Genomic DNA, 25,270 nt, shown 5'->3' on the forward strand with positions numbered 1-25,270 from the left:
CCCCCCCCCCTCCCCCACTCTCCCTCCCTTCCGGCAATAGCAACGGCCTCGGAGCAGAGGTTTTATTTTTCCTGTCGCGTTGTCTTTAAGTGTAAATATACGCCTGTGCGTGTGTGTGTGTGTGTGCCTGTGCGCGTGTGTGCGCCTGTTCCTGTGCGTGCGTGCGTGCGTGTGTGTGTGTGTGTGTGTGTGTGTGTGTGCCTGTGCGCGTGTGTGCGCCTGTTCCTGTGCGTGCGTGTGTGTGTGTGCGCCTGTGCCTGTGTGCGCGTGTGTGTGAGCCTGTGCCTGTGTGTGTGTGCGCCTGTGCGCGCGCGTGTGTGTGTGTGTGTGTGTGTGTGTGTGTGTGCCTGTGCACGTGTGCGCGCCTGTGCCTGTGCGCGCATGCCTGTGCGCGTGTGTGTGCCTGTGCGCGTGTGTGTGCCTGTGCGCGTGTGTGTGCGCGTGCGCGCGCCTGTGCGCGTGTGCGTGCGTGTGTGCGCCTGTGCGCGCGTGTGCGCCTGTGCGCGCGTCTGTGTGCCTGTGCGCGCGTCTGTGTGCCTGTGCGCGCGTCTGTGTGCCTGTGCGCGCGTCTGTGTGCCTGTGCGCGCGTCTGTGTGCCTGTGCGCGCGTCTGTGTGCCTGTGCGCCCGCCTGTGTGCCTGTGCGCCCGCCTGTGTGCCTGTGCGCGCGCCTGTGTGCCTGTGCGCGCGCCTGTGTGCCTGTGCGCGCGCCTGTGTGTGTGCCTGTGCGCGCCTGTGTGTGTGCCTGTGCGCGCCTGTGTGTGTGCCTGTGCGCGCCTGTGTGTGTGCCTGTGCGCGCCTGTGTGTGTGCCTGTGCGCGCGTCTGTGTGCCTGTGCGCGCGTCTGTGTGCCTGTGCGCGCGTCTGTGTGCCTGTGCGCGCGTCTGTGTGCCTGTGCGCGCGTCTGTGTGCCTGTGCGCGCGTCTGTGTGCCTGTGCGCGCGTCTGTGTGCCTGTGCGCGCGTGTGTGTGCCTGTGCGCGCGCCTGTGTGTGTGCCTGTGCGCGCGCCTGTGTGTGTGCCTGTGCGCGCGCCTGTGTGTGTGCCTGTGCGCGCGCCTGTGTGTGTGCCTGTGCGCGCGCCTGTGTGTGTGCCTGTGCGCGCGCCTGTGTGTGTGCCTGTGCGCGCGCCTGTGTGTGTGCCTGTGCGCGCGCCTGTGTGTGTGCCTGTGCGCGCGCCTGTGTGTGTGCCTGTGCGCGCGCCTGTGTGTGTGCCTGTGCGCGCGCCTGTGTGTGTGCCTGTGCGCGCGCCTGTGTGTGTGCCTGTGCGCGCGCCTGTGTGTGTGCCTGTGCGCGCGCCTGTGTGTGTGCCTGTGCGCGCGCCTGTGTGTGTGCCTGTGCGCGCGCCTGTGTGTGTGCCTGTGCGCGCGCCTGTGTGTGTGCCTGTGCGCGCGCCTGTGTGTGTGCCTGTGCGCGCGCCTGTGTGTGTGTGTGTTTTTTATAAGCCGTTCAGTAAATCTTTGCCAGTGGGTGACGTGAGGGGGCGATGGGAGGGAGCACATACGAGCTGGAAACTCGTAGCTTCCCCCCCACCTCCCACATCCCTCACCCCCCACCCACCCACCCAGCCGTCAGAACGTTACCCCCTCCTGCCACATCCCTCACCCCACCACCCCTCCCCTCCCCCCCCCCCCCCCCCCAAGGGTCTGAAGCTTAAGCCTTCCCTCGAGACTGGAAAAAGAGAGAGACGTCGCGTCAAAGCTTATTAACCTTCTCGCTCGTCGGGCGTTTCGGGGGGAAAAGGGGGGGAGCCACGACTTCACGCCGCCTAAGAGAAAGGGGTCAGCACGCCGACTCCTGATTCGTCGAGGCGTTGTCGTGGAGACTGTACCTGTGGGAACGATTGACCCCCCCCCCGACCCTACACTTCGATTGAAGTGGAGAAAGGGTGCGATGCCTGGACATGTTCCTTTTGCCTGCAGAGGGCGGGTCCCTGTGTACGAATAACATGGAGCGTCTAGCATGTATAAATGAGCCGCGTCGCTCGCCCGACTTGGCCGCGGGCGGAATTTGCCATTCTTGCGCCTGTCCTGATTGGGGGCCCGACTAAAATCTTGGGCAGCGTGTTTCTCTCTCTCTCTCTCTCTCTCTCTTTTATCAGCTATACCCTTTCTGTCATTTTCCACTGTTATCAGTCCGTGTGTAGCTTCATTTCCCTCTCTCCCTCGATCCACCCCTCCCCCCTCTCTCTCTCTCTCTCTCTCTCGCCCTCTCAAGGGACCTTTCGCCCCCTTTTCGAGGGGCGGCTTGACAGTGGACGGGGCCTCGGTCTGGTTGGCCGTGCCGAGACGCCACATCAGAACCATTTTGGTGCTTTCTTCAGGGTCAGAGGCTGGGAATCCTGCGGAGAGTAACTCACCTCCTGACTCCCCCCACCAAAGCCTGTCCACCATCTACAAGGCACAAGTCAGGAGTGTGATGGGGACACTCCCCACTTTGCCTGGATGAGTTGCAGCTCCCACAACACTCGAGAAGCTCGACACCGTCCAGGACAAAGCAGCACCCCCCGCTCGATCGGCACCCCATCCACAAACATTCACTCCCTCCACCCACCGACGCACAGTAGCAGCAGCGTGTGTACCATCTACAAGATGCACTGCAGCAACTCACCAAGGCTCCTTCGACAGCACCTTCCCAACCCACGACCGCTACCATCTAGAAGGACAAGGGCAGCAGACACATGGGGAACACCCACCACCTGGAAGTTCCCCCTCCGAGCCCCTCACCATCCCGACTTGGAAACATATCGGCCGTTCCTTCACTGTCGCTGGGTCAAAATCCTGGAACTCCCTCCCTAACAGCGCTGTGGGTGTACCTACACCACAGGGACAAAATCCTGGAACTCCCTCCCTAACAGCGCCGTGGGTGTACCTACACCACAGGGGACAAAATCCTGGAACTCCCTCCCTAACAGCGCCGTGGGTGTACCTACACCACAGGGGACAAAATCCTGGAACTCCCTCCCTAACAGCGCCGTGGGTGTACCTACACCACAGGGACAAAATCCTGGAACTCCCTCCCTAACAGCGCTGTGGGTGTACCTACACCACACAGGGACAAAATCCTGGAACTCCCTCCCTAACAGCGCCGTGGGTGTACCTACACCACACGGACAAAATCCTGGAACTCCCTCCCTAACAGCGCTGTGGGTGTACCTACACCACACAGGGGACAAAATCCTGGAACTCCCTCCCTAACAGCGCCGTGGGTGTACCTACACCACAGGGACAAAATCCTGGAACTCCCTCCCTAACAGCGCCGTGGGTGTACCTACACCACACAGGGGACAAAATCCTGGAACACCCTCCCTAACAGCGCCGTGGGTGTACCTACACCACACAGGGGACAAAATCCTGGAACTCCCTCCCTAACAGCGCCGTGGGTGTACCTACACCACACAGGGGACAAAATCCTGGAACTCCCTAACAGCGCTGTGGGTGTACCTACACCACAGGGACAAAATCCTGGAACTCCCTCCCTAACAGCGCTGTGGGTGTACCTACACCACAGGGGACAAAATCCTGGAACTCCCTCCCTATTTCAGCTGCGGGGGAGGAAGTCTAGGACAAGGGGAGAGAACCTCAGCCAGATCGCTCAGGTGAGAGGTTAGGAAGTGCTTGCTTCCTCTCACCAAGGGTGGGAGGAGTGTGGAACGCCCTCCCGTCAAAAGCAGCAGATGCTGGGGGGTCTGTCGATCCTTTCACAGCAGAGACCGATCGATTGATTCTTCGGCGAGGCTGTTCGCCGATTGTGGAGCGAGTGGGTGGATGGTGTTAGGTCACAGATCAGCCATGATCTCATTGAATTGAGGGAACAGGCTCGAGGAGAGGGGCTGAATGGCCTGCTCCTGTTCCTGTGTAACAGGCTCGAGGAGGGGGCTGAATGGGGCCTCCTCCCGTTCCTGTGTAACAGGCTCGAGGTGGAGGAGAGGGGCTGAATGGCCTCCTCCTGTTCCTGTGTAACAGGCTCGAGGAGAGGGGCTGAATGGCCTCCTGCTGTTCCTGTGTAACAGGCTCGAGGAGGAGGAGAGGGGCTGAATGGCCTCCTCCTGTTCCTGTGTAACAGGCTCGAGGAGGAGGAGAGGGGCTGAATGGCCTCCTCCTGTTCCTGTGTAACAGGCTCGAGGAGGAGGAGAGGGGCTGAATGGCCTCCTCCTGTTCCTGTGTAACAGGCTCGAGGAGGAGGAGAGGGGCTGAATGGCCTCCTCCTGTGTAACAGGCTCGAGGAGGAGGAGAGGGGCTGAATGGCCTCCCCCTGTGTAACAGGCTCGAGGAGGAGGGGCTGAATGGCCTCCTGCTGTCCCTGTGTGACAGGCGGTTGCTCCGGTCCCTGCGTCTTGACAGCCCCACGGTTGTCCACTGGCTTTTAGTGAGTGAGCGATGGAGAAAAGGAGGGTGGGGTGGGGTGGGGTGGGGAGGGTGGGGTGGGTGGTCCCCTGAATTCGGAGCACCTCTCACCGGAGAGAGAGATGTGTGAACCCCACCCACCCCGCGCCCTCTCCGTCGCTAAACCTCTTGTCCAGACGCCGCGCGCTGCTTCACGGTGTTTTCAATTATAAGTTTGTTTTGAAGAGAAAAAACTGACAATAAAAAGGAACTTGTGGTTATTTGGTTGTAAAAGCGGCTTCTCCGACTCTCTGTCCGTGCGCGTCTCTCGTCGTCGTTAAACCCGCACACCCCGGGGAGGGGTGGGGGGTGGTGGGGGTGTCCGTGGGATCGTGGCCGAGTCTCCGCGAATGCAGATTCCCCTCCGTGTCCCCCCCTGTCCGATTCCCCTCTCGAGCCGCCCCTGCTCTGTGAGACTCCGGTTCCAGTCGGCTCGAGCGAATCCCCGTCAGCCTCGTCCGCCCGCGAAGGGAAAGCAGACGGAGAGCACCACAGACAAAATTTAACCGCCACGTCTCTTGTTTAACGGCTGCCCTCTGTAACGGTCACAGCTTCCCCCCGCCCCGGCCCCCAGGGGCCGCTCGCGGGAGCCGTTGTGGAGCAAAGATGGACGCCGAGCCAAGCGAGGAGATACTTCGAGGGGTGGTGGACAGAACGGGCGATTAAAAGCTCGGTCAACGTGGTGTCGAGGAGGGTCTCGAAGGTTGGGGTGGGAGAGAGAGAGCGAGGCGGAGAGGGGTTTCAGGGTTCCAGAGCTTAGGGCCTCTCCCCAGGCAGCTGAAGGGACGGCCGCCAACGGAGGAACGATGGGAATCCGGGGGGGACGCTCGAGAGGCCGGAATCGGAGGAGAGCAGAGATCCCGGAGGGTCGTAGGGGGGCTGGAGGAGGTTACAGAGATAGGGAGGGGTGTAGGGGGCTGGAGGAGGTTACAGAGATAGGGAGGGGTGTAGGGGGCTGGAGGAGGTTACAGAGATAGGGAGGGGTGTAGAGGGCTGGAGGAGGTTACAGAGATTGGGAGGGTTGTAGGGGCTGGAGGAGGTTACAGAGATTGGGAGGGTTGTAGGGGCTGGAGGAGGTTACAGAGATGGGGAGTCGTGTAGTAGCTGGAGGGGATGACAGAGACAGGGAGGGCTGGAGGGGGTTACAGAGATAGGGATGTGTGTAGGGACTGGAGTAGGTTACAGATATTGGGAGGGATGTAGGTGCTGGATGAGGTTACAGAGATAGGGAGGGTTGAAGGGGGCTGGAGGAAGTTACAGAGATAGGGAGGGGTGTAGGGGCTGGAGGAGGTTACAGTGATAGGGAGGGGCGTAGGGGCTGGAGGAGGTTACAGAGATAGGGATGGTTGTAGGGGCTGGAGGAGGTTACAGAGATAGGGAGGGCTGGAGGAGGTTACAGAGATAGGGAGGGTTGTTAGGGCTGGAGGAGGTTACAGAGATAAGGAGGGGTGTAGGGGCTGGATGGGGTTACAGAGATAGGGAGGGGTGTAGGGGCTGGAAGAGGTTACAGAGATAGGGAGGCTTGTAGGGAGTGGAGGGGGTTACAGAGATAGGGAGGGTTGTAGGGGGCTGGAGTGGGTTACAGAGATAGGGAGGAGTTTAGGGGGCTGGAGTGGGTTACAGAGATAGGGAGGGGTGTAGGGGGCTGGAGGAGCTGACAGAGATAGGGAGGGGTGTAGGGGCTGGAGGGGGTTACAGAGTTTGGGAGGGTTGTAGGGGGCTGCAGGGGGTTACAGAGATAGGGAGGGTTGTAGTGGCTGGAGGAGGTTACAGAGATAGGGAGGGGTGTAGGGGGCTGGAGGAGGTTACAGAGATAGGGGTGTAGGGGCTGGAGGAGGTTACAGAGATAGGGAGGGGTGTAGGGTTGGAGGAGGTTACAGAGATAGGGAGGGGTGTAGGGGCTGGAGGAGGTTACAGAGATAGGGAGGGGTGTAGGGGACTGGAGGAGGTTACAGAGATAGGGAGGGTGTTGGGGGCTGTAGGAGGTTACAGAGATAGGGGTGTAGGGACTGGAGGAGGTTCCAGAGATAGGGAGGGTTGTAGGGGCTGGAGGAGGTTACAGAGGTAGGGAGGGTTGTAGGTGGCTGGAGTGGGTTAGAGAGATAGGGAGGGGCTGGAGGGGGTTCCAGTGATAGGGAGGAGGTTACAGAGATAGGGAGGGCTGGAGGGGGTTACAGAGATAGTGAGGGCTGGAGTTGGTTACAGAGATAGGGAGGGTTGTAGTGGCTGGAGGAGGTTACAGAGACAGGGAGTTTTGTAGGGGCTGCAGGAGGTTATAGTGATAGGGAGGGTTGTAGTGGCTGCAGGGGGTTACAGAGATAGGTAGGGGATGGAGGAGGTTACAGAGATATGGAGGGTTGTAGGGGTTGTAGGAGGTTACAAAGATAGGGAGGGCTGGAGGAGGTTACAGAGATATGGAGGGTTGTAGGTGCTGGAGGAGGTTGCAGAGATAGTGAGGTCTGCAGGTGGTTACAGAGAAAGGGAGGGTTGTAGTGGCTGGAGGAGGTTACAGAAATAGGGAGGGCTGGAGGAGGTTACAGAGTTGGGGAGGGTTGTAGGGGCTGCAGGAGCTTACAGAGATAGGGAGGGTTGTAGGGGCTGGAGGAGGTTACAGAGATAGGGAGGGGTGTAGGGGCTGGAGGTGGTTACAGAGATAGGGAGGGTTGTAGGGGCTGGAGGAGTTTATAGAGATAGGGAGGGTTGTAGATGTTGGAGGTGGTTACATAGATAGGGAGGGCTGGAGGATGTTATAGAGATGGGGAGGGTAGTAGGGTCTGGAGAAGGTGACAGAGATAGGGAGGGTTGTAGGGGACTGGAGGAGGTTACAGAGATAGGGAGGGTAGTAGGGTCTGGAGAAGGTTACAGAGATAGGGAGGGGTGTAGGGGCTGGAGGAGATTATAGAGATAGGGAGGGGTGTAGGGGTCGGAGGAGGTTACAGAGATAGGGAGGGTTGTAGGGACTGGAGGATGTTACAGAGATGGGGAGGGGGTTTAGGGGCTGGAGGAGGTTACAGAGATAGGGTTGGGTGTAGGGGCTTGAGTAGCTTACAGAGATAGGGAGGGGGTGTAGGGGCTGGAGGAGGTTACAGAGATAGGGAGGGGTGTAGGGGCTTGAGTAGCTTACAGAGATAGGGAGGGGGTGTAGGGGCTGGAGGAGGTTACAGAGATAGGGAGGGGTGTAGGGGCTAGAGTGGGTTACAGAGATAGGGAGGGGTGTAGGGGCTGGAGGAGGTTACGGAGATGGGGATGGGTGTAGGGGTTGGAGGAGGTTACATAGATAGGGAGGGCTGGAGGAGGTTACATAGATAGGGAGGGCTGGATGAGGTTACAGAGATAGGGAGGGTTGATGGGGCTGGAGTAGGTTACAGAAATAGGGAGGGTTGTAGGGCCTGGAGGGGGTTACAGAGATAGGGAGGATGGTAGAGGGATGGAGTGGGTTACAGAGATAGGGAGGGGTGTAGGGGCTGGAGGAGGTTACAGAGATAGGGAGGGATGTAGGGGCTGGAGGAGGTTACAGAGATAGGGAGGGGTGTAGAGGACTGAGGCGTTTACAGGGATAGGGAGGGTTGTAGGTGCTGGAGGTGGTTACTTAGATAGGGCTGGAAGAGGTTACATAGATAGGGAGGGCTGGAGGAGTTTACAGAGATAGGGACGGCTGGAGGAGGTTTCAGAGATAGGGAGGGTTGTAGGTTCTGGAGGAGGTTCCAGAGATAGGATATTAAGGGGCTGGAGGATTTTACAGAGATAGGGAGGGATGTAGGGGACTGGAGGAGGTTACAGAGATAGGGAGGGTTGTAGGGGTTGAAGGTGGTTACATAGATCGGGAGGGTTGTAGGGGCTGGAGGAGGTTACATAGATAGGGAGGGCTGGAGGAGGTTACAGAGATAGGGAGCTTTGGAGGGGCTGGAGGAGGTTACAGAGATAGGGAGGGCTGGAAGAGGTTACAGAGACAGGGAGGGTTGTAGGGGCTGTAGGAGGTTACATAGATAGTGAGGGCTGGAGGAGGTTACAGAGATAGGGAGGGTTGTAGGGGCTGGAGGAGGTTACAAAGATCGGGAGGGTTGTAAGGGCTGCAGGAGGTTACAGAGATAGGGATGGCTGGAGGAGTTTACAGAGATAGGGAGGGTTGTAGGGGCTGGAGGAGTTTACAGAGATGGGGAGGGTTGGAGAAGGTTACAGAGATAGGGAGGGGTGTAGGGGCTGGAGGAGGTTACAGAGATAAGGAGGGGTGTAGGGGCTGGAGGAGGTTATAGAGATAGGGAGGGGTGTAGGGGCTGGAGGAAATTACAGTGATAGGGAGGGTGGGAGGAGGTTACAGAGATAAGGAGGGTTGTAGGGGCTGTAGGAGGTAACAGAAATATGGAGGGCTGGAGGAGTTTACAGAGATAGGGAGGGCAGGAGGAGGTTACAGAGACAGGGAGTTTTGTAGGGATTTTGGAGGTTACAGAGATAGGGAGGGCTGGAGGATGTTACAGAGATAGGGAGGGTTGTAGGGGCTGGAGGAGGTTACAGAGATCGCGAGGGTTGTAGGGGCTGGAGGAGGTTACAGGGATAGGGATGGCTGGAGGAGGTTACAGAGATAGGAAGGGTTGTAGGGGCTGTAGGAGTTTACAGAGATAGGGAGGGTTGTAGGGTCTGGAGGAGGTTATAGAGATAGGGAGTATTGTAGGGGCTGGAGGAGGTTACAGAGATAGGGAGGGCTGGGGGAGGTTACAGAGATAGGGAGAGGTGTATGGGCTGGTGGAGGTTACAGAGATGGGAAGGGGTGTAGGGGCTGTAGGAGGTTACAGAGATGGGGAGGGGTGAATGGGTTGGAGGAGGTTATAGAGATAAGGAAGGATGTCGGGGCTGGAGGAGGTTACAGAGATAGGGAGGGCTGGAGGAGGTTACAGAGATAAGGAGGGCTGGAGGAGGTTACAGAGATAGGGAGGGTTGTAGGGGTCGGAGAAGGTTACGGAGATAGGCAGGTTTGTAGGGGCTGGAGGAGGTTACAGAAATAGGGAGCGTTGTAGGGGTTGGGGGAGGTTACAGAGATAGGGAGGGGTGTAGCGCCTGAAGGAGGTTACAGAGATAGGGAGGGGTGTAGGGGACTGGAGGCGGTTACAGGGATAGGGAGGGTTGTAGGTGCTGGAGGAGGTTACAGAGATAGGGAGGGGTGTAGGGGTCGGAGAAGGTTACGGAGATAGGAAGGGTTGTAGGGGCTGGAGGAGGTGACAGTGATAGGGAGGGCTGTAGGTGCTGGGGGAGGTTACAGAGATAGGGAGGGGTGTAGGGGGCTGGAGGAGGTTACAGAGATAGGGAGGGTTGTAGGGGTTGAATGTGGTTACATAGATCGGGAGGGTTGGAGGGGCTGGAGGAGGTTACAGAGATAGGGAGGGCTGGAGGAGGTTACAGAGATAGGGAGGGTTGGAGGAGGTTACAGAGACAGGGAGGGTTTTAGGGACTGTAGGAGGTTACAGAGATAGTGAGGCCTGGAGGAGGTTACAGAGATAGGGAGGGTTGTAAGGGCTGGAGGAGGTTACAAAGATCGGGAGGGTTGTAAGTGCTGGAGGAGGTTACAGAGATAGGGATGGCTGGAGGAGTTTACAGAGATAGGGAGGGTTGTAGGGGATGTAGGAGCTAACAGAGATGGGGAGGGTTGTAGGGTCTGGAGGAGGTTACAGAGATAGGGAGTGTTCTTGGGGCTGGAGGAGGTTACAGAGATAGGGAGGGGTGTAGGGGCAGGAGGAGGTTACATAGATAGGGGTGTAGCGGCTGGAGGAGGTTACATAGATAGGGAAGAGTGGAGGAGGTTACAGATATAGGGAGTGTTGTAGGGGCTGGAGGAGGTTTCAGTGATAGGGAGGGCTGGAGGAGGTTACAGAGATAGGGAGGGTTGTAGGGTCTGGAGAAGTTTACAGAGATAAGGAGGGATGTAGATGTTGGAGGTAGTTACATAGATAGGGAGGGCTGGAGGAGGTTACATAGATAGGGAGGGCTGGATCAGTTTACAGCGATAGGGAGGGTTGATGGGGCTGGAGGAGGTTACAGAGATAGGGAGGGCTGGAGGAGGTTACAGAGATATGGAGGGTTGTAAGTGGTGGAGGAGGTTACAGAGATAGTGAGGGCTGGAGTTGGTTACAGAGATAGGGAGGGTTGTAGTGGCTGGAGGAGGTTACAGAGACAGGGAGTTTTGTAGGGGCTGCAGGAGGTTATAGTGATAGGGAGGGTTGTAGTGGCTGCAGGGGGTTACAGAGATAGGTAGGGGATGGAGGAGGTTACAGAGATATGGAGGGTTGTAGGGGTTGTAGGAGGTTACAAAGATAGGGAGGGCTGGAGGAGGTTACAGAGATATGGAGGGTTGTAGGTGCTGGAGGAGGTTGCAGAGATAGTGAGGTCTGCAGGTGGTTACAGAGAAAGGGAGGGTTGTAGTGGCTGGAGGAGGTTACAGAAATAGGGAGGGCTGGAGGAGGTTACAGAGTTGGGGAGGGTTGTAGGGGCTGCAGGAGCTTACAGAGATAGGGAGGGTTGTAGGGGCTGGAGGAGGTTACAGAGATAGGGAGGGGTGTAGGGGCTGGAGGTGGTTACAGAGATAGGGAGGGTTGTAGGGGCTGGAGGAGTTTATAGAGATAGGGAGGGTTGTAGATGTTGGAGGTGGTTACATAGATAGGGAGGGCTGGAGGATGTTATAGAGATGGGGAGGGTAGTAGGGTCTGGAGAAGGTGACAGAGATAGGGAGGGTTGTAGGGGGCTGGAGGAGGTTACAGAGATAGGGAGGGTAGTAGGGTCTGGAGAAGGTTACAGAGATAGGGAGGGGTGTAGGGGCTGGAGGAGATTATAGAGATAGGGAGGGGTGTAGGGGTCGGAGGAGGTTACAGAGATAGGGAGTGTTCTAGGAACTGGAGGAGGTTACAGAGATAGGGAGGGTTGTAGGGTCTGGAGGAGGTTACAGAGATAGGGAGTGTTCTAGGAACTGGAGGAGGTTACAGAGATAGGGAGGGGTGTAGGAACTGGAGGAGGTTACAGAGATAGGGAGGGGGTGTAGGGGCTGGAGGAGGTTACAGAGATAGGGAGGATTGTAGGGGCTGGAGGAGGTTACAGCGATAGGGAGGGGTGTAGTGGCTGGAGGAGGTTATAGAGATAGGGAGGGTTGTAGGGTCTGGAGGAGGTTACAGAGATAGGGACTGTTCTAGGGACTGGAGGAGGTTACAGAGATAGGGAGGGGTGTAGTGGCTGGAACCGGTTACAGAGATAGGGAGGGGTGTCGGGGCTGGAGGAGTTTACAGAGATAGGGAGGGTTGTAGGGACTGGAGGAGGTTACAGAGATTGGGAGGGGTGTAGGGGGCTGGAGGAGGTTACAGAGATAGGGAGGGTTGTAGGGGCTGGAGTGGGTTACAGAGATAGGGAGGGGTGTAGGGGGCTGGAGGAGGTTACAGAGATTGGGAGGGGTGTAGGGACTGGAGGAGGTTACAGAGATTGGGAGGGGTGTAGAGGGCTGGAGGGGGTTATAGAGATAGGGAGGTGTGTAGGGGGCTGGAGGAGGTTACAGAGATAGGGAGGGTTGTAGGGACTGGAGGAGGTTACAGAGATAGGGAGGGTTGTAGGGACTGGAGGAGGTTACAGAGTTAGGGAGGGGTGTTGGGGCTGGAGGAGGTTACAGAGATAGGGAGGGGTGTAGGGGACTGGAGGAGGTTACAGAGATAGGGAGTGGTGTAGGGGCTGGAGGAGGTTACAGAAATAGGGAGGGGTGTAGGGGTCTGGAGGAGGTTACAGAGATAGGGAGGGGTGTAGGGGGCTGGAGGAGGCTACAGAGATAGGGAGGGGTGTAGGGGCTGGTGGAGGTTACAGAGATAGGGAGGGGAGTAGGGGGCTGCAGAAGGTTACAGAGATAGGGAGGGGTGTATGGGGCTGGAGGAGGTTACAGAGATAGGGAGGTGTGTAGGGGGCTGGAGGAGGTTACAGAGATAGGGAGGGGTGTAGGGGGCTGGAGGAGGTTACAGAGATAGGGAGGGGTGTATGGGCTGGAGGAGGTTACAGAGATAGGGAGGGGTGTAGGGACTGGAGGAGGTTACAGAGATAGGGAGGGTTGTAGGGGCTGGAGGAGGTTACAGAGACAGGGAGGGTTGTAGGGGCTGGAGGAGGTTACAGAGATAGGGAGGGGTGTAGGGGCTGGAAGGGGTTACAGAGATAGGGAGGGGTGTAGGGGGCTGGAGGAGGTTACAGAGATAGGGAGGGTTGTAGGGTCTGGAGGAGGTTATAGAGATAGGGAGTATTGTAGGGGCTGGAGGAGGTTACAGAGATAGGGAGGGCTGGGGGAGGTTACAGAGATAGGGAGAGGTGTATGGGCTGGTGGAGGTTACAGAGATGGGAAGGGGTGTAGGGGCTGTAGGAGGTTACAGAGATGGGGAGGGGTGAATGGGTTGGAGGAGGTTATAGAGATAAGGAAGGATGTCGGGGCTGGAGGAGGTTACAGAGATAGGGAGGGCTGGAGGAGGTTACAGAGATAAGGAGGGCTGGAGGAGGTTACAGAGATAGGGAGGGTTGTAGGGGTCGGAGAAGGTTACGGAGATAGGCAGGTTTGTAGGGGCTGGAGGAGGTTACAGAAATAGGGAGCGTTGTAGGGGTTGGGGGAGGTTACAGAGATAGGGAGGGGTGTAGCACCTGAAGGAGGTTACAGAGATAGGGAGGGGTGTAGGGGACTGGAGGCGGTTACAGGGATAGGGAGGGTTGTAGGTGCTGGAGGAGGTTACAGAGATAGGGAGGGGTGTAGGGGTCGGAGAAGGTTACGGAGATAGGAAGGGTTGTAGGGGCTGGAGGAGGTGACAGTGATAGGGAGGGCTGTAGGTGCTGGGGGAGGTTACAGAGATAGGGAGGGGTGTAGGGGGCTGGAGGAGGTTACAGAGATAGGGAGGGTTGTAGGGGTTGAATGTGGTTACATAGATCGGGAGGGTTGGAGGGGCTGGAGGAGGTTACAGAGATAGGGAGGGCTGGAGGAGGTTACAGAGATAGGGAGGGTTGGAGGAGGTTACAGAGACAGGGAGGGTTTTAGGGACTGTAGGAGGTTACAGAGATAGTGAGGCCTGGAGGAGGTTACAGAGATAGGGAGGGTTGTAAGGGCTGGAGGAGGTTACAAAGATCGGGAGGGTTGTAAGTGCTGGAGGAGGTTACAGAGATAGGGATGGCTGGAGGAGTTTACAGAGATAGGGAGGGTTGTAGGGGATGTAGGAGCTAACAGAGATGGGGAGGGTTGTAGGGTCTGGAGGAGGTTACAGAGATAGGGAGTGTTCTTGGGGCTGGAGGAGGTTACAGAGATAGGGAGGGGTGTAGGGGCAGGAGGAGGTTACATAGATAGGGAGGGGTGTAGGGGCAGGAGGAGGTTACATAGATAGGGAGGGGTGTAGCGGCTGGAGGAGGTTACATAGATAGGGAGGGGTGTAGCGGCTGGAGGAGGTTACATAGATAGGGAAGAGTGGAGGAGGTTACAGATATAGGGAGTGTTGTAGGGGCTGGAGGAGGTTTCAGTGATAGGGAGGGCTGGAGGAGGTTACAGAGATAGGGAGGGTTGTAGGGTCTGGAGAAGTTTACAGAGATAAGGAGGGATGTAGATGTTGGAGGTAGTTACATAGATAGGGAAGGCTGGAGGAGGTTACATAGATAGGGAGGGCTGGATCAGTTTACAGCGATAGGGAGGGTTGATGGGGCTGGAGGAGGTTACAGAGATAGGGAGGGGTGTAGGGGACTGGAGGAGGTTACAGAGATAGGGAGGGCTGGAGGAGGTTACAGAGATATGGAGGGTTGTAAGTGGTGGAGGAGGTTACAGAGATAGTGAGGGCTGGAGTTGGTTACAGAGATAGGGAGGGTTGTAGTGGCTGGAGGAGGTTACAGAGATAGGGATGGCTGGAGGAGGTTACAGAGATAGGGATGGCTGGAGGAGGTTACAGAGATAGGGAGTTTTGTAGGGGCTGCAGGAGGTTATAGTGATAGGGAGGGTTGTAGTGGCTGCAGGGGGTTACAGAGATAGGTAGGGGATGGAGGAGGTTACAGAGATATGGAGGGTTGTAGGGGTTGTAGGAGGTTACAAAGATAGGGAGGGCTGGAGGAGGTTACAGAGATATGGAGGGTTGTAGGTGCTGGAGGAGGTTGCAGAGATAGTGAGGTCTGCAGGTGGTTACAGAGAAAGGGAGGGTTGTAGTGGCTGGAGGAGGTTACAGAAATAGGGAGGGCTGGAGGAGGTTACAGAGTTGGGGAGGGTTGTAGGGGCTGCAGGAGCTTACAGAGATAGGGAGGGTTGTAGGGGCTGGAGGAGGTTACAGAGATAGGGAGGGGTGTAGGGGCTGGAGGTGGTTACAGAGATAGGGAGGGTTGTAGGGGCTGGAGGAGTTTATAGAGATAGGGAGGGTTGTAGGGGGCTGGAGGAGGTTACAGAGATAGGGAGGGTAGTAGGGTCTGGAGAAGGTTACAGAGATAGGGAGGGGTGTAGGGGCTGGAGGAGATTATAGAGATAGGGAGGGGTGTAGGGGTCGGAGGAGGTTACAGAGATAGGGAGTGTTCTAGGAACTGGAGGAGGTTACAGAGATAGGGAGGGTTGTAGGGTCTGGAGGAGGTTACAGAGATAGGGAGTGTTCTAGGAACTGGAGGAGGTTACAGAGATAGGGAGGGGTGTAGGAACTGGAGGAGGTTACAGAGATAGGGAGGGGGTGTAGGGGCTGGAGGAGGTTACAGAGATAGGGAGGATTGTAGGGGCTGGAGGAGGTTACAGCGATAGGGAGGGGTGTAGTGGCTGGAGGAGGTTATAGAGATAGGGAGGGTTGTAGGGTCTGGAGGAGGTTACAGAGATAGGGACTGTTCTAGGGACTGGAGGAGGTTACAGAGATAGGGAGGGGTGTAGTGGCTGGAACCGGTTACAGAGATAGGGAGGGGTGTCGGGGCTGGAGGAGTTTACAGAGATAGGGAGGGTTGTAGGGACTGGAGGAGGTTACAGAGATTGGGAGGGGTGTAGGGGGCTGGAGGAGGTTACAGAGATAGGGAGGGTTGTAGGGGCTGGAGTGGGTTACAGAGATAGGGAGGGGTGTAGGGGGCTGGAGGAGGTTACAGAGATTGGGAGGGGTGTAGGGACTGGAGGAGGTTACAGAGATTGGGAGGGGTGTAGAGGGCTGGAGGGGGTTATAGAGATAGGGAGGTGTGTAGGGGGCTGGAGGAGGTTACAGAGATAGGGAGGGTTGTAGGGACTGGAGGAGGTTACAGAGATAGGGAGGGTTGTAGGGACTGGAGGAGGTTACAGAGTTAGGGAGGGGTGTTGGGGCTGGAGGAGGTTACAGAGATAGGGAGGGGTGTAGGGGACTGGAGGAGGTTACAGAGATAGGGAGTGGTGTAGGGGCTGGAGGAGGTTACAGAAATAGGGAGGGGTGTAGGGGTCTGGAGGAGGTTACAGAGATAGGGAGGGGTGTAGGGGGCTGGAGGAGGCTACAGAGATAGGGAGGGATGTAGGGGCTGGTGGAGGTTACAGAGATAGGGAGGGGAGTAGGGGGCTGCAGAAGGTTACAGAGATAGGGAGGGGTGTATGGGGCTGGAGGAGGTTACAGAGATAGGGAGGTGTGTAGGGGGCTGGAGGAGGTTACAGAGATAGGGAGGGGTGTAGGGGGCTGGAGGAGGTTACAGAGATAGGGAGGGGTGTATGGGCTGGAGGAGGTTACAGAGATAGGGAGGGGTGTAGGGACTGGAGGAGGTTACAGAGATAGGGAGGGTTGTAGGGGCTGGAGGAGGTTACAGAGACAGGGAGGGTTGTAGGGGCTGGAGGAGGTTACAGAGATAGGGAGGGGTGTAGGGGCTGGAAGGGGTTACAGAAATAGGGAGGGGTGTAGGGGGCTGGAGGAGGTTACAGAGATAGGGAGGGTTGTAGGGTCTGGAGGAGGTTATAGAGATAGGGAGTATTGTAGGGGCTGGCGGAGGTTACAGAGATAGGGAGGGCTGGGGGAGGTTACAGAGATAGGGAGAGGTGTATGGGCTGGTGGAGGTTACAGAGATGGGAAGGGGTGTAGGGGCTGTAGGAGGTTACAGAGATGGGGAGGGGTGAATGGGTTGGAGGAGGTTATAGAGATAAGGAAGGATGTCGGGGCTGGAGGAGGTTACAGAGATAGGGAGGGCTGGAGGAGGTTACAGAGATAAGGAGGGCTGGAGGAGGTTACAGAGATAGGGAGGGTTGTAGGGGTCGGAGAAGGTTACGGAGATAGGCAGGTTTGTAGGGGCTGGAGGAGGTTACAGAAATAGGGAGCGTTGTAGGGGTTGGGGGAGGTTACAGAGATAGGGAGGGGTGTAGCGCCTGAAGGAGGTTACAGAGATAGGGAGGGGTGTAGGGGACTGGAGGCGGTTACAGGGATAGGGAGGGTTGTAGGTGCTGGAGGAGGTTACAGAGATAGGGAGGGGTGTAGGGGTCGGAGAAGGTTACGGAGATAGGAAGGGTTGTAGGGGCTGGAGGAGGTGACAGTGATAGGGAGGGCTGTAGGTGCTGGGGGAGGTTACAGAGATAGGGAGGGGTGTAGGGGGCTGGAGGAGGTTACAGAGATAGGGAGGGTTGTAGGGGTTGAATGTGGTTACATAGATCGGGAGGGTTGGAGGGGCTGGAGGAGGTTACAGAGATAGGGAGGGCTGGAGGAGGTTACAGAGATAGGGAGGGCTGGAGGAGGTTACAGAGATTGGGAGGGTTGTAGGGTCTGGAGGAGGTTACAGAGATAGGGAGGGTTGTAGGGGATGGAGGAGGTTACAGTGATATGGTGGGGTGTAGGGGTCGGAGAAGGTTACGGAGATAGGCAGAGTTGTAGTGGCTGGAGGAGGTTACAGAAATAGGGAGGGCTGGAGGAGGTTACAGAGTTGGGGAGGGTTGTAGGGGCTGCAGGAGCTTACAGAGATAGGGAGGGTTGTAGGGGCTGGAGGAGGTTACAGAGATAGGGAGGGGTGTAGGGGCTGGAGGTGGTTACAGAGATAGGGAGGGTTGTAGGGGCTGGAGGAGTTTATAGAGATAGGGAGGGTTGTAGATGTTGGAGGTGGTTACATAGATAGGGAGGGCTGGAGGATGTTATAGAGATGGGGAGGGTAGTAGGGTCTGGAGAAGGTGACAGAGATAGGGAGGGTTGTAGGGGGCTGGAGGAGGTTACAGAGATAGGGAGGGTAGTAGGGTCTGGAGAAGGTTACAGAGATAGGGAGGGGTGTAGGGGCTGGAGGAGATTATAGAGATAGGGAGGGGTGTAGGGGTCGGAGGAGGTTACAGAGATAGGGAGTGTTCTAGGAACTGGAGGAGGTTACAGAGATAGGGAGGGTTGTAGGGTCTGGAGGAGGTTACAGAGATAGGGAGTGTTCTAGGAACTGGAGGAGGTTACAGAGATAGGGAGGGGTGTAGGAACTGGAGGAGGTTACAGAGATAGGGAGGGGGTGTAGGGGCTGGAGGAGGTTACAGAGATAGGGAGGATTGTAGGGGCTGGAGGAGGTTACAGCGATAGGGAGGGGTGTAGTGGCTGGAGGAGGTTATAGAGATAGGGAGGGTTGTAGGGTCTGGAGGAGGTTACAGAGATAGGGACTGTTCTAGGGACTGGAGGAGGTTACAGAGATAGGGAGGGGTGTAGTGGCTGGAACCGGTTACAGAGATAGGGAGGGGTGTCGGGGCTGGAGGAGTTTACAGAGATAGGGAGGGTTGTAGGGACTGGAGGAGGTTACAGAGATTGGGAGGGGTGTAGGGGGCTGGAGGAGGTTACAGAGATAGGGAGGGTTGTAGGGGCTGGAGTGGGTTACAGAGATAGGGAGGGGTGTAGGGGGCTGGAGGAGGTTACAGAGATTGGGAGGGGTGTAGGGACTGGAGGAGGTTACAGAGATTGGGAGGGGTGTAGAGGGCTGGAGGGGGTTATAGAGATAGGGAGGTGTGTAGGGGGCTGGAGGAGGTTACAGAGATAGGGAGGGTTGTAGGGACTGGAGGAGGTTACAGAGATAGGGAGGGTTGTAGGGACTGGAGGAGGTTACAGAGTTAGGGAGGGGTGTTGGGGCTGGAGGAGGTTACAGAGATAGGGAGGGGTGTAGGGGACTGGAGGAGGTTACAGAGATAGGGAGTGGTGTAGGGGCTGGAGGAGGTTACAGAAATAGGGAGGGGTGTAGGGGTCTGGAGGAGGTTACAGAGATAGGGAGGGGTGTAGGGGGCTGGAGGAGGCTACAGAGATAGGGAGGGATGTAGGGGCTGGTGGAGGTTACAGAGATAGGGAGGGGAGTAGGGGGCTGCAGAAGGTTACAGAGATAGGGAGGGGTGTATGGGGCTGGAGGAGGTTACAGAGATAGGGAGGTGTGTAGGGGGCTGGAGGAGGTTACAGAGATAGGGAGGGGTGTAGGGGGCTGGAGGAGGTTACAGAGATAGGGAGGGGTGTATGGGCTGGAGGAGGTTACAGAGATAGGGAGGGGTGTAGGGACTGGAGGAGGTTACAGAGATAGGGAGGGTTGTAGGGGCTGGAGGAGGTTACAGAGACAGGGAGGGTTGTAGGGGCTGGAGGAGGTTACAGAGATAGGGAGGGGTGTAGGGGCTGGAAGGGGTTACAGAGATAGGGAGGGGTGTAGGGGGCTGGAGGAGGTTACAGAGATAGGGAGGGTTGTAGGGTCTGGAGGAGGTTATAGAGATAGGGAGTATTGTAGGGGCTGGCGGAGGTTACAGAGATAGGGAGGGCTGGGGGAGGTTACAGAGATAGGGAGAGGTGTATGGGCTGGTGGAGGTTACAGAGATGGGAAGGGGTGTAGGGGCTGTAGGAGGTTACAGAGATGGGGAGGGGTGAATGGGTTGGAGGAGGTTATAGAGATAAGGAAGGATGTCGGGGCTGGAGGAGGTTACAGAGATAGGGAGGGCTGGAGGAGGTTACAGAGATAAGGAGGGCTGGAGGAGGTTACAGAGATAGGGAGGGTTGTAGGGGTCGGAGAAGGTTACGGAGATAGGCAGGTTTGTAGGGGCTGGAGGAGGTTACAGAAATAGGGAGCGTTGTAGGGGTTGGGGGAGGTTACAGAGATAGGGAGGGGTGTAGCGCCTGAAGGAGGTTACAGAGATAGGGAGGGGTGTAGGGGACTGGAGGCGGTTACAGGGATAGGGAGGGTTGTAGGTGCTGGAGGAGGTTACAGAGATAGGGAGGGGTGTAGGGGGCTGGAGGAGGTTACAGAGATAGGGAGGGGTGTAGGGGGCTGGAGGAGGTTACAGAGATAGGGAGGGTTGTAGGGTTGAATGTGGTTACATAGATCGGGAGGGTTGGAGGGGCTGGAGGAGGTTACAGAGATAGGGAGGGCTGGAGGAGGTTACAGAGATAGGGAGGGCTGGAGGAGGTTACAGAGATTGGGAGGGTTGTAGGGTCTGGAGGAGGTTACAGAGATAGGGAGGGTTGTAGGGGATGGAGGAGGTTACAGTGATATGGTGGGGTGTAGGGGTCGGAGAAGGTTACGGAGATAGGCAGAGTTGTAGGGGCTGGAGGAGGTTACAGAGATAGGGAGGGCTGGAGGAGTTTACAGAGTTAGGGAGAGTTGTAGGCGCTGGAGGAGGTTACAGAGATAGGGAAGGTTGTAGGGGGTGGAGGAGGTTACAGAGATAGGGAGTGTTGTTGGGGCTGGAGTAGGTTACAGAGGTAGGGAGGGTTGTAGGTGCTGGAGGAGGTTACAGAAATAGGGAGGGCTGGAGGTGGTTACAGAAATAAGGTGGGTTGTAGGGACTGGAGGAGGTTACAGAGATAGGGAGGGCTGGAGTAGGTTACAGAGATAGGGAGTGTTGTAGGGGCTGGAGGAGGTTACAGAGATGGGGAGGGGTGTAGGGGTTGGAGGAGGTTATAGAGATAAGGAGGGATGTCGGGGCTGGAGGAGGTTACAGAGATAGGGCAGGGTGTAGGGGATGGAGGAGGTTACAGAGATAGGGTTGTAGGGGGCTGGAGGGTTTTACAGAGATAAGGAGGGATGTAGGCGACTGGAGGAGGTTACAGAGATAGGGAGGGTTGTAGGTTCTGGAAGAGGTTACAGAGATAGGGTTGTAGGGGGCTGGAGGATTTTAATGAGATAGTGAGGGATGTAGGGGACTGGAGGAGGTTACAGAGATAGGGAGGGTTGTAGGTGCTGGAGGAGGTTACAGAGATAGGGAGGGTTGTAGGGGTTGGAGGTGGTTACATAGATCGGGAGGGTTGGAGGGGCTGGAGGAGGTTACATAGATAGGGAGGGCTGGAGGAGGTTACAGAGATAGGGAGGGCTGGAGGAGGTTACATAGATAGGGAGGCTGGAGGAGCTTACAGAGATAGGGAGGTTTGGAGGGGCTGGAGGAGCTTACAGAGATAGGGAGGGATGTCGAGGCTGGAGTAGGTTACAGAGATAGGGAGGGGTGATGGGGCTGGAGGAGGTTACAGTGATAGGGATGGAGGGGATTAAAGATATAGGGAGGGTTGTAGGGGCTGTAGGAGGTTACAGAGATAGGGAGGGCTGGAGGAGGTTACAGAGATAGGGAGAGTTGTAGGCATTGGAGGTGGTTACATAGATAGGGAGGGCTGGAGGAGTTTACAGAGATAGGGAGGGTTGTGGGGGCTGGAGGGGGTTACAGAGATAGGGAGGGGTGTAGGGAGCTGGAGGAGTTTACAGAGTTGGGGATGGGTGTAGGGGCTGGAGTGGATTACAGAGATAGGGAGGGGCTGGAGGAGGTTATAGAGATAGGGAGGCATGTCGGGGCTGGAGGAGGGTACAGAGATTGGGAGGGTGTCGGTGATGGAGGAGGTTACAAAGATAGGAAGGGTGTAGGGTTCGGAGAAGGTTACGGAGATAGGGAGGGTTGTAGGGGCTGGAGAAGGTTACAGAGATAGGGTTGTAGGTGGCTGGAGGATGTTACAGAGATAGGGAGGGGTTTAGGGGACTGGAGGAGGTTAGAGAGATAGGGATGGTTGTAGGGGCTGGAGGAGGTTACAGAGATAGGGAGGGTTGTAGGGGCTGGAGGAGGTTACAGAGATTGGGAGGGTTGTAGGGTCTGGAGGAGGTTACAGAGATAGGGAGGGTTGTAGGGGATGGAGGAGGTTACAGTGATATGGTGGGGTGTAGGGGTCGGAGAAGGTTACGGAGATAGGGAGAGTTGTAGGGGCTGGAGGAGGTTACAGAGACAGGGAGGGCTGGAGGAGGTTACAGAGTTAGGGAGAGTTGTAGGCGCTGGAGGAGGTTACAGAGATAGGGAAGGTTGTAGGGGCTGGAGGAGGTTACAGAGATAGGGAGGGGTGTAGGGGCTGGAGGAGGTTACAGAGATAGAGAGGGTTGTAGGTGGCTGGAGGAGGTTACAGAGATAGGGAAGGGTGTAGGGGCTGGAGGAGGGTACAGAGATAGGGAGGGGTGTAGGGGCTGGAGGAGGTTACAGAGATAGGGAGGGGTGTAGGGGCTGGAGGAGGTTACAGAGATAGGGAGGGGTGTAGGGGGCTGGAGGAGGTTATGTCTGTCATGGGGAAGGTGTTCGAATCGATCATTAAGGGGGTTATATCTGGGCACTTAGAGAAACTCTGGGTAACCGGGAAGAGTCAGCGCGGTTTTGTGAAATGGAAATCAGGTTTCACCAATTTATTGGATTTCTTTGAAGGAGTCAATGGCCTCCTCCTGTGTAACAGGCTCGAGGAGGAGGAGAGGGGCTGAATGGCCTGCCCCTGTGTAACAGGCTCGAGGAGGAGGGGCTGAATGGCCTCCTGCTGTCCCTGTGTGACAGGCGGTTGCTCCGGTCCCTGCGTCTTGACAGCCCCACGGTTGTCCACTGGCTTTTAGTGAGTGAGCGATGGAGAAAAGTAGGGTGGGGTGGGGTGGGGAGGGTGGGGTGGGTGGTCCCCTGAATTCGGAGCACCTCTCACCGGAGAGAGAGATGTGTGAACCCCCCGCCCGCCACCGTCTCCGTCGCTAAACCTCTTGTCCAGACGCCGCGCGCTGCTTCACGGTGTTTTCAATTATAAGTTTGTTTTGAAGAGAAAAAACTGACAATAAAAAGGAACTTGTGGTTATTTGGTTGTAAAAGCGGCTTCTCCGACTCTCTGTCCGTCCGCGTCTCTCGTCGTCGTTAAACCCGCACACCCCGGGGAGGGGGTGGGGGGTGGTGGGGGTGTCCGTGGGATCGTGGCCGAGTCTCCGCGAATGCAGATTCCCCTCCGTGTCCCCCCTGTCCGATTCCCCTCTCGAGCCGCCCCTGCTCTGTGAGACTCCGGTTCCAGTCGGCTCGAGCGAATCCCCGTCAGCCTCGTCCGCCCGCGAAGGGAAAGCAGACGGAGAGCACCACAGACAAAATTTAACCGCCGCGTCTCTTATTTAACGGCTGCCCTCTGTCACGGTCACAGCTTCCCCCCCGCCCCGGCCCCCAGGGGCCGCTCGCGGGAGCCGTTGTGGAGCAAAGATGGACGGCGAGCCAAGCGAGGAGATACTTCGGGGTTGGGGAGTGGACAGAACGGGCGATTAAAAGCTCGGTCAACGTGGTGTCGAGGAGGGTCTCGAAGGTTGGGGTGGGAGAGAGAGGCGGAGAGGGGTTTAGGGTTGCAGAGCTGAGGGACCCTCCCCAGGCAGCTGAAGGGACGGCCGCCAACGGAGGAGCGATGGGAATCGTGGTAGGATGCTCGAGAGGCCGGAATCGACGGAGAGCAGAGATCCCGGAGGGTCGTAGGGGGGCTGGAGGAGGTTACAGAGATAGGGAGGGGTGTAGGAGGTTACACAGATAGGGAGGGTTGTAGGGGCTGGAGGAGGTTACAGAGATAGGGAGGGATGTAGGGGATGGAGGAGGTTACAGAGATAGGGAGGGGTGTAGGGGCTGGAGGAGGTTACAGAGATAGGGAGGGGTGTAGGGGGCTGGAGGAGGTTACAGAGATAGGGAGAGGTGTGGGTCTGGAGGAGGTAACAGAGATAGGAAGGGGTGTAGGGACTGGAGGAGGTTACCGAGATAGGGAGGGGTGTAGGGGCTGGAGGAGGTTACAGAGACAGGGAGGGGTGTAGGGGCTGGAGGAGGTTACAGAGATAGGGAGGGGTGAGGGGTCCGGATGAGGTTACTAAGATAGGGAGGGTTGTAGGGGCTGGAGGAGGTTACAGAGATAGGGAGGAGTGTAGGGGCTGGAGGAGGTTACAGTGATAGGGAGGGATGGAGGAGGTTACAGATATAGGGAGGGCTGCAGGAGGTTACAGAGATAGGGAGGGCTGGAGGAGGTTACAGAGATAGGGAGGGTTGTAGGGGCTGGAGGAGGTTACAGAGATAGGGAGTGTTGTAGGGGCTGGAGGAGGTTACGGAGATAGGGAGGGCTGGAGGAGGTTACAGAGAAGGTAGGGGTGTAGGGGCGGGAGGAGGTTACAGAGATAGGGAGGGGTGTAGGGGCTGGAGGAGGTTACAGAGATAGGGAGGAGTGTAGGGGCTAGAGGAGGTTACAGAGATAGGGAGGGTTGTTGGGGATGGAGGAGGTTACAGAGATAGGGAGGGCTGGAGGAGATTACAGAGATTGGGAGGTTTAGAGGGGCTGGAGGACGTTACAGAGATAAGGAGGGATGTCGAGGCTGGAGGAGGTTACAAAGATCGGGAGGGTTGTAGTGGCTGGAGACGTTTATAGAGATAGGGAGGGTTGTAGGGTCTGGAGGAGGTTACAGAGTTAGGGAGTGTTGTAGGGGCTGGAGGAGGTTACAGAGATAGGGAGGGCTGGAGGAGGTTACAGAGATAGGGAGGGGTGTAGGGGCTGGAGGAGCTTACAGAGATAGGGAGGGATGTCGAGGCTGGAGGAGGTTACAGAGATAGGGAGGGGTGATGGGGCTGGAGGAGGTTACAGTGATAGGGATGGAGGGGATTACAGATATAGGGAGGGTTGTAGGGGCTGTAGGAGGTTACAGAGATAGGGAGGGCTGGAGGAGGTTACAGAGAAAGGGGGAGTTGTAGGCATTGGAGGTTGTTACATAGATAGGGAGGGCTGGAGGAGGTTACAGAGATAGGGAGGGCTGGAGGAGGTTACAGAGATAGGGAGGGGTGTAGGGGCTGGAGGAGGTTACAGAGATAGGGAGGGGTGTAGGGGGCTGGAGGGGGTTACAGGGATAGGGAGGTGTGTAGGGACTGGAGGAGTTTACAGAGATAGGGAGGGGTGTAGGGGCTGGAGGAGGTTACAGAGATAGGGAGGTGTGTAGGGGTTGGAGGAGGTTACAGAGATAGGGAGGGGTGTAGGGGCTGGAGGAGGTTACAGAGATAGGGAGGGGTGTAGGGGCTGGAGGAGGTTACAGAGATAGGGAGGGGTGTAGGGGCTGGAGGAGGTTACAGAGATAGGGAGGGGTGTAGGGGCTGGAGGAGGTTACAGAGATAGGGAGGGGTGTAGGGGCTGGAGGAGGTTATGTCTGTCATGGGGAAGGTGTTCGAATCGATCATTAAGGGGGTTATATCTGGGCACTTAGAGAAACTCTGGGTAACCGGGAAGAGTCAGCGCGGTTTTGTGAAATGGAAATCAGGTTTAACCAATTTATTGGAGTTCTTTGAAGGAGTCAATGGCCTCCTCCTGTGTAACAGGCTCGAGGAGGAGGAGAGGGGCTGAATGGCCTCCCCCTGTGTAACAGGCTCGAGGAGGAGGGGCTGAATGGCCTCCTGCTGTCCCTGTGTGACAGGCGGTTGCTCCGGTCCCTGCGTCTTGACAGCCCCACGGTTGTCCACTGGCTTTTAGTGAGTGAGCGATGGAGAAAAGGAGGGTGGGGTGGGGTGGGGTGGGGAGGGTGGGGTGGGTGGTCCCCTGAATTCGGAGCACCTCTCACCGGAGAGAGAGATGTGTGAACCCCCCGCCCGCCACCGTCTCCGTCGCTAAACCTCTTGTCCAGACGCCGCGCGCTGCTTCACGGTGTTTTCAATTATAAGTTTGTTTTGAAGAGAAAAAACTGACAATAAAAAGGAACTTGTGGTTATTTGGTTG

General features: G+C 56.9%; 1 long non-coding RNA gene across 1 annotated transcript; it reads left to right on the forward strand.

Annotated features, from left to right (window-relative positions):
• Nucleotides 1–2,763: 2,763 nt before the first annotated feature.
• LOC144676264 (uncharacterized) lies at nucleotides 2,764–25,270 on the forward strand. Its single transcript, XR_013575286.1, has 4 exons — nucleotides 2,764–3,139; nucleotides 3,424–4,165; nucleotides 21,983–22,029; nucleotides 24,877–25,270. It is a non-coding gene; the product is annotated as an uncharacterized LOC144676264 (long non-coding RNA).

Source organism: Cetorhinus maximus, unplaced genomic scaffold (assembly GCF_964194155.1).
Source record: "Cetorhinus maximus unplaced genomic scaffold, sCetMax3.hap1.1 HAP1_SCAFFOLD_1470, whole genome shotgun sequence".
NCBI classification, from domain to species: Eukaryota; Metazoa; Chordata; class Chondrichthyes; order Lamniformes; family Cetorhinidae; genus Cetorhinus; species Cetorhinus maximus.